The sequence below is a fragment of the Symphalangus syndactylus genome, chromosome 19, assembly GCF_028878055.3.
Source record: "Symphalangus syndactylus isolate Jambi chromosome 19, NHGRI_mSymSyn1-v2.1_pri, whole genome shotgun sequence".
Lineage (NCBI taxonomy): Eukaryota > Metazoa > Chordata > Mammalia > Primates > Hylobatidae > Symphalangus > Symphalangus syndactylus.
Window position 1 is genome coordinate 75,264,778 of NC_072434.2, and position 8,305 is coordinate 75,273,082.

Consider the following 8,305-nt stretch of genomic DNA (forward strand, 5'->3'; position numbering starts at 1 on the left):
CATTGTATCCTTAATCAATAGTAGGGAGTCTAATGGGTGAATGAATCTCTTCAATCATCCTTTCCAAGCATCTCTCCTCCAAAACTCAGAGAAGAGTCTTATTCAAACTGGGAGAATCCTGATGTGGAGAGGAATAACACTCGAGTGCCATTCATCTCATTCTTTCTCCTGTCTGCAGATTTGTCTCAATCCAGCAGGGCCTCCCAAAAAAGCCAGATGCTATGTGTCCCCAACCATTTGCTTCCCACCCCACACCACTCTCTCGGATTCCCCCAGTGCTTCCTAAGAAGACTTCTGGGCTAGCTGAGTGATGAATAAAGAAGTTGGATAAAATACTGAAAGTTCTCCCTTCTCCTTTTCTCCTAAGTGGTCATGTGAATGGTGACCTTCTGGAGTCAAAGTTACCATCTCTATTTTCTACACCGAGGATATGAATGGTGGGACGTTCAGGGATGGTGGCAGGAAACTAGAACCACAGTGGGCCTTGGAGAACCCTAAAATCACACCAGGAGTGCTCAGGGATGACCCTAATGCCTAGAAAGGATTCTCTCTCCTCCTAAAATGTTGAGGCAAGTGAAAAACACAACTCCCCTCAGCTTCCTGCTCCAGACATTAATGACTCCACTCTAGTCAGGAATTGTTACTTATGCCTTAACCCATGGGTGGCCCCCCAAGCCAGGGCAGAGAGATTGCCTCATGATTTCAAACATCCAGATTGTGAATCCCAGATGTCCTCCCAGGAGACAAATATCCAACTGCCCTCACTGCACTAGTCTGTGACCGTAACCAAAAACTATCACTCAGACTCAACAAATATTTACTGAGCACATATAAATAGACTGCAGTTACAGAGGAGATTAGAAAATTGAGAGGGAATACTAGGTACAGATTTATGCCATTAAGTGTGAAAACCTAAGTAATATGCATAATATCTAGCAAAATTTAAATGACAAATACAGCCTCCAGAAGAAATCAAGACCCTAAGTAACTAACTAAGGAGGACATATAAAGTTCAGTCAGAGCTCTGTCCCCTAAAAAGCACCATGCCTGGAATGGGAAAATGACTTCTAGGGAACTAATAATCCTCATCTTTTATGAGTAATTATTGATACCTAATCTATATAAGGTACTGACATGGGAGACATAAATTATATGACAATTTCCTGCCTTCAACAACCTCAGTCACATTGAGGAGGTAATATTGTAACCACCCAATTAGCTCATCTTCCCCACTGCCCAGATACAGCTGCTTTATCAAGACAGAGGAGTTGCAATAGAGAAAGAGTTTTATACACATAGAGCCAGCTGAGCAGGACACCAGAGTTTTATTATTACTCAGATCAGCCTCCTCAAAAATATGAAGGCAGGGGTTTTTAAAAGATAATTTGGTAGGCAGGTGGCTAGAGAACAGATGCTGCTGATTGGTTGGAGACGCAATCATAGGGGTGTGGAAAAAATGGTCCTCATATGCTGAGCCTGCTTCTAGGTCAGGGACCACAGGTAGGGGTCATGGGTCCAGGTAAAGTCCCCTGGTTTCAGAAATACAAAAGTCTGAAAAGGAATCTGAAAAGGCCAATTTTAGGGTCTACAGTAGTGATGTTAATTATAGGAGTAACTGAGAAAGTTGCAAATTTCATGACCTCCAGAATAACGGCTGGTGATTGTTTAACTGTGTCTACATCTTAGCAGAATTCAGGCCCCTCTCATCCTTTTGACCTGGTGGTCTTTCATTAGTTTTACAAAGATGACTTAGTTTTGGGAAGGTCTATCATCATTTAAACTATAAACTAAATTTCTCCTAAAGTTAGCTTGACCCATGCCCCAAAATGACGAAGGACGGTTTAGAGGTTAAAAGGCAAGAAGGAGATGGTTAGGTCAGATGTCTTCCACTGTCATAATTTGCTCACTGTTATAATTTTCGCTAAGGAGGTTTCGATATTTATACCCTTTAAGATATAACTGGCAAAATGATAGCCACGATAATAAAATGCTGCCACTTACTGAGAACTTTTGAGGTATGGGTCACGCTTTTAAGCATTTTGCATCTACGGCCTCATTTTCATGCTTTGTAACAGTGTCCACAGCAGCGTACAGAGAAGAGGAGAAAAGGTTTGTGTGTACTCTTTGCACCATAGCTCCTTCAGCACATGCATTAGTTTTGCTCTTGCCTCACATCCTCTTTTGCTAATGCCAGGAAACACATCTGACAGAATTTTATACTCCCTGCAATCCCTGTCTCATGGGAGGAGACAATCTTTATAGTGAGGATTGAATTAGTTAACATATGAAAGCATCTGGAGCAGAGCCTGCCAGGCAGTGAGCCCTGGGAGAGCATTCGTTGCTATATCACTCGTGAAAACCCTTCTGGAAATGTGGTTGTCCACCAGTAGACTGAGCAAAGAGAGTCAGGTACCCATGCAGTTAACTCAGTCAGGCTAACAGCAAACAGATCTTCAAAGGCCACCTGACCCAGAAAGCCTGAGGCACCTGCCTGCTGCAGTTTCTCCACCATCTTCCATGCAGGGCACCACCATGCCCTTTGATCCCCACCTTCCACTCTCTCTCTGGACTTTCATGCGCACTCAGCAACAGCCTGTTGGCGCCAAACGGCCTCCAGCCCTAATTGCTCTTCCTAGCTCCCGGGCAGTGTTCCCAACACCTGGTAGCCACTGTAAGGACAAATGCAGCTTAAAAACAAGAGGCTTAATTCTCCCGGTTGAAAATCGGGGGAAGAGATTTCCCTCCCTTCCTTATTCTCAGAGAATTTACCTTAGAAAACTTGTAATTATAAGCACTTTCTCCTCTCTTTCAAATGCATATAACATTTTTTTGAAGATCAGATAGGCCTTTTGTCAGCTTGATTACCCAGGCATGTGTTTCTCAAGGACCCAGGAGCCATCTCCTGGAAATGCAAACATCAAGGGAGAGACAGTGGCCCCAGCTCCCAGTGTCTGCGGGAGGGTGACAGCCTGCCTTCAGTGGGCATCTGCCTCCAAGTTGCAAAACTGCCTCGCATCACAAAGATGTAAGAAGCTTGTTTTTCTCTAGATAAAGACCATTAGCTAATACAGATGGTCACCTCAGTTACCAGGTAAAGTTAGAATGAGCTGCGTGTGACAAGTAGTGTTGTCAAGTTCTCTTACTACTTATGTCACCCAGTGTAATGCCTACATGACATAGCTGAATTTCTACTCTTCTCTAACCTGTCTTCTCTATCTTATCTTTAAGAAACAGGAAGCCAGGCTGGGCACGGTGGCTCACGCCTGTAATCCCAGCACTTTGGGAGGCCAAGACAGGCGGATCACGAGGTCAGGAGATCGAGACCATCCTGGCTAACACAGTGAAAACTCATCTCTACTAGAACTACAAAAAATTAGCCAGGCGTGGTGGTGCACGCCTATAGTCCCAGCTACTCAGGAGGCTCCTGACCTTGTGATCTGCCTGGCTAATTTTTGTATTTTTAGTAGAGATAGGGTTTCACCTTGTTAGCCAGACTGGTCTCAAACTCCTGACCTCAGGTGATCCATCTGCCTTAGCCTCCCACAGTGCTGGAATTACAGGTGTGAGCTACCATGCCCGGCTATTTTTTTGTTTTGTTTTGTTTTGTTTTTTGTATTTTTAGTAGAGATAGGTTTTTGCCATGTTGGCCAGGCTAGCCTCGAACCCCTGATCTCAAGTGATCTGTCCACCTCGGCCTCCCAAACTGCTGGGATTTCAGGCGTGAGCCAGGGTGCTCAGCCAAGATACCCTGTATTTTAACCCCCTCACCTCTCACTAGACAAGAAGTTGATTTGCGGCCACGCTCCCGCTTCTCCATTCTTTGGCCATTGAATGAAGTCTGTACTGCTTGACACTCGATTTGGGTTTCATGTATTGGCTTCCCGATACCATCTTTAGGGGAAAACCTGACTCAGTTGGTAACAGTTACTGTCCGTCTTGAAAACGTGTGTGGAACGAGCTGTGTCTGCTTGGCTCCGTAAGCAAGTGAGCTTCCTTTCTGTCTTGGCTGTCTCTTAGCAGATTGCTTGTGGTGTGTAACACTTCCTGGTTTAATGTTTTTTTCCATAATGAGAGTGTTTTCTTTCTTTGCTACCTTTGTAGAGAGGACTTCTGGGTTGGGAGGTTTTGCTTTCCATTATACTTCTCCAAGAGTGCCCACAGCTGTTGAAGAAAGAAAATAACTTTTATCTGAGGAATGTGAGCCTTTTCAAATTATTAGGCCCAGATAGGCGTTAAAATGAGACATCAATCGCATCCTACATGCCCCTTTTGAGCTATGTATTCATCCACTGAAACTGCTTGCTATTGCCAAGAGTAGTTATGAATTAGCATAATAATGCCTCACTGGACACTGTAACCCACACCCCATAGCTTAACAATGTATAGCCAATCACTAATCAATGTTATTTCTGGAAACCAATGAGAACTCCTGACAGAACTTTGTATCAGGCCACTCCCTGACTCCTCCCTTTTTGTTCCTTTAAAAACCTTGTGACAAAAGCCAAATGGAGTTCATATCCGAAGTCACTTGTGTCTGAGGCTTCCAGGCAGCTGTGCTTATTCTGGCTCGAGTAACATTTGTAAATCACACTTTGTGCTTCAGCCTGTCCCTTTCAGGTCCACACTGTTTACCTAGTGCAGGGGTGGCTTCTAGCGGTCCCACAGGCTTCCCAACCTGACTCTCTGCTTCCCCTCCAGCCCCCTTCCATCTGTTATCACACAGCACCCAGCCAGTTATTTCTTCAGTATAAATCTATGAGATTTCCTCCCAGAGGAAAACTCCCCAAGGCTGCCCATTGCAATGAGAGGAAACTCCTGAATCCTTGCCGTGTGCAGTCATTTACACGACCTGGCTGCTGCCCTTCTCTCTACAGCCTTGGACCATGCACCTCCTTGTCCTCTGCATCCCAGCTGTGCTGACTTCCTCTGTGTCCATTAACACAGAAATTCGGCCAGACACACGGTGGCTCATGTCTGTAATCTCAACACTTTGGGAGGCCAAGGTGTGTGGATCACTTGAGGTTAGGAGCTCAAAAGCAGCCTGGCCAACATGGTGAAACCCCATCTCTACTAAAAATACAAAAAATTAGCCAGGCATGGTGGCACATGCCTGTAATCCCAGTTACTTGGGAGGCTGAGGCAGGAGAATCTCTTGAGCCTTGGGAGGCGGAGGTTGCAGCAAACCAAGATTACGCCACCGCACTATAAACTGGGTGACAGAGTGAGACTCCATCTCAAAAAAAATAATAATAACAACAACAACAAAAAAAAAACACAGAAACTCAAAGCTTCCTAGGGCACGACTCTTGCTGTTCCCTCTATCCAGCATCTTTGTGCAGCAGCTCCTCATCACTCATATCTCAGCTCAAATTTCACCCGTCTGATCACCCCCAGAGAAGAACCCTGCCCCCCAACCCTATCTCACCTTATTCCACTGCACCACCCCTATCTTCTCTATAGTGACTATCATCCCATGAAATTATATTACTTATGTCTTGGTTTATGTACAGTGAGTATTATTTTTTGTTGTTGTTTGTTTGTTTGTAGAGACAGAGTTTTGCTATATTGCTCAGGCTGGTCTCAAATTCTGGGCCTCAAGCAATCATTCCACCATGGCCTCCCAAAGAGTTGGAATGATATGCATGAGCCACCACACCTGGCCACAGTGAGCATTTGGAGGGTTGATCTTGTTCATTGCAATATTTCCACACGTAGAACAGTGTCTGGCCAGAGGTAGGTCTCAAAACCCTCTGTGCCCACCAAGAGTGGGGTGGGGCTGAGATGGGATCAACCCTGGCTTTCTTGGTGAACTACAGTTGATCCTTGAACAACACTGGGGTTAGAGGCACTGACTCCCTTTGCAGTTGAAAATCCAAGAATAACTTTTGACTCTCCCCAAACTCAACTCCTAATAGCCCACTGTTGATCAGAAGCTTTACTGATAATGTAATGTTGATTAACACATATTTTTATGTTGTAGGTATTCTATACTGTGTTCTCACAACAAAGTAAGATAGAGAAAAGAAAATGTTATTAAGAAAATCATAGCAAAGAGAAAATATATTTACTCTCCATTAAATGGAAGTGGATCATCATCAAGGCCTTCATTCTCGTCATCTTCAGGTTGAGTAGGCTTAGGAGGAAGAGGGGAAATTGGTGTTGCTGTCTCAAGCGTGGCAGAGGTGGAAGAAAATCCAAGAAGTGGACCCGCATAGTTCACATCTGTGTTGTTCAAGGGCCAACGGTATTTGAGGACTATACTGTATTAACACAGTGAATGCAGACAGGTACCTAAAACCATCCCAGGCACAGAGGACAAGCTTAAATAACTGATCTGTTAAAAGTCAGTCCCTGCCAGTCACGGTGGCTCACACCTGTAATCCCAGCACTTTGGGAGGCCAAGACGGGCGGATCACCTGAGGTCGGGCGTTCAAGACCAGCCCAACCAACATGGAGAAACCTTGTCTCTACTAAAGATACAAAAAATTAGCCGGGCATGGTGGCACATGCCATGTAATCCCAGCTACTTGGGAGGCTGAGGCTGAAGAATCACTGAAACCCGGGAAGCAGAGGTTGCGGTGAGCCGAGATTGCGCCACTACACTCCAGCCTGGGCAACAAGATCTAAACTCTGTCTCAAAAACAAACAAACAAACAAACAAAAAAGTCAGTCCCTTTTTGCAAAACTCCTTTCTGATTGAAATGATACAGTATTACTAACAGCTCTGAAACTCAGAGTTTCCAAATACACTTTTCCACGTTCACCTAGAAAAATAACATCAAAGGGCGAAGTTTATGAAAGCAAGGGCCAAGGGCCCATGAGAAATGCCAGAAGGAGACTCCAGTGAGCACCTTTGGTTGAGGTCAATTTTCACTCGACAAATCCCTAAGTGATTTGTTTGCCTTTGTCTACACCCTGACAGTTGTCTCATTTGCTACAATTTAACAAGTTATGCCAAAATGTCATCCTTGCTTATTGTGTGAAAACAGAAGGCACTAGAAGGACAGACTTTTCCTCTGGAGAACTTGGCAATGAGTTCATTGAGTTGGGATGAGCTAATCCAATCATATATTACAGGAGACATACAAATGGATTTCCACAACTGTTTCACCCTAGTCTCTGCCTGGTCATTTCATTTGATTTGATGGGGCCATTTGAGCACTGCTGTGAGGACTGGAGTAGCCTTCATCTTGGCTGGTCTACCAGTTAGCCACTTCCACGCAGCTGTCTTCTGTGTGGAGACCATTTCAGGTACTTGTTCTGCCAGTCATTCAGGGACCACTACCCAAGAGGCCGGGCCCAGACAACAGTCCAGGCTCCTCCTTTGGGATGCACAGAAGCCCAACTCAAGCTTCTTGAAGCTTCTCATCTGCTCTCTTAGGTTGGCACATGTATTTTCTCTCTCTCTTTTATAGATGACCCTTTAACAAGTGGGGGTCCCTGGCACATACTGGAGTTTGTGTGTCATTGTGTATGTGTTATATTTGCAAAAGGTGAATGCAACCCAAGTGTCCACCAACAGATAAACAGAAAGACAAAATACGACATATCCATACGATGGAATATTGTTCAGGCAAAATAGAAAGGACATTTTGACATATGCTACATCATGGGTGGACCTTGAAGACATTATGCTAAGTAAGATAAACCAGTCACAACAAGACAAATGCTATATGATTCCACTTTTACAAGGTTCTTAGAAGAGTCAGATTCATAGAGATGGAAAATAGAATGGTGGTTTCCAGGGGCTGGGGGAGGGGAGAATGGGGAGATTTTGCTTAATGGGCACAGAATTTCAGCTGGGGAAGATAAAAAGAGTTGTGGAGATGGCTGGTGTGATGAGTCCACAACAATGCAAACATACTTGATGCCAATGAACTCAGCACTTAGAAATGGTTAAGGTTGTAAATTTTATGTTATATGTATTTTACCATAATTTTTATATATGCATATATAAATATATATGGTGTGTGTGTGTGTGTGTGTGTGTGTGTGTGTGTTTCATCCCTACGTACAGAGCAAGACTGCTTCCGGTGAAAAGTTTAATTCATAGCTGGTGAATATAACTGGCTGTGTTTTTTTGTTTTGTTTTGTTTTGTTTTTGAGACGGAGTCTTGCTCTGTCACCCAGGCTGGAGTGCAGTGGCGCAATCTCGGCTCACTGCAAGCTCCGCCTCCCGGGTTCACGCCATTCTCCTGCCTCAGCCTCCCGAGTAGCTGGGAGTGCCCGCCACCACGCCTGGCTAATTTTTTTTTTGTATGTTTAGTAGAGACGGGGTTTCACCGCGTTGGCCAGGATGGTCTCG